This window comes from Lupinus angustifolius, chromosome LG03, assembly GCF_001865875.1.
Source record: "Lupinus angustifolius cultivar Tanjil chromosome LG03, LupAngTanjil_v1.0, whole genome shotgun sequence".
Taxonomy (NCBI): domain Eukaryota; kingdom Viridiplantae; phylum Streptophyta; class Magnoliopsida; order Fabales; family Fabaceae; genus Lupinus; species Lupinus angustifolius.
This window is the reverse complement of record NC_032011.1, coordinates 22,357,465-22,357,676: the sequence shown is the minus strand read 5'-3', so window position 1 is coordinate 22,357,676 and position 212 is coordinate 22,357,465.

Here is a 212-nt window from a genome sequence, read left to right as displayed (position 1 = left end):
ATGAGGATGAGGAGGAGGATAGGATGAGGACGAGAATGAGGATGAGGATGAGGATAGAATGAGGATGAGGATACGATTAGGATGAGAACGTGGCAGAGGATGAGGATAAGGATAGGATGAGGAAGAGGCTGAGGATGAGGATAGGATGGACGGGAATGAAGATGTGGATGAGGATAGGATGAGGATGAGGATAGGATGAGGATGAGGATAGG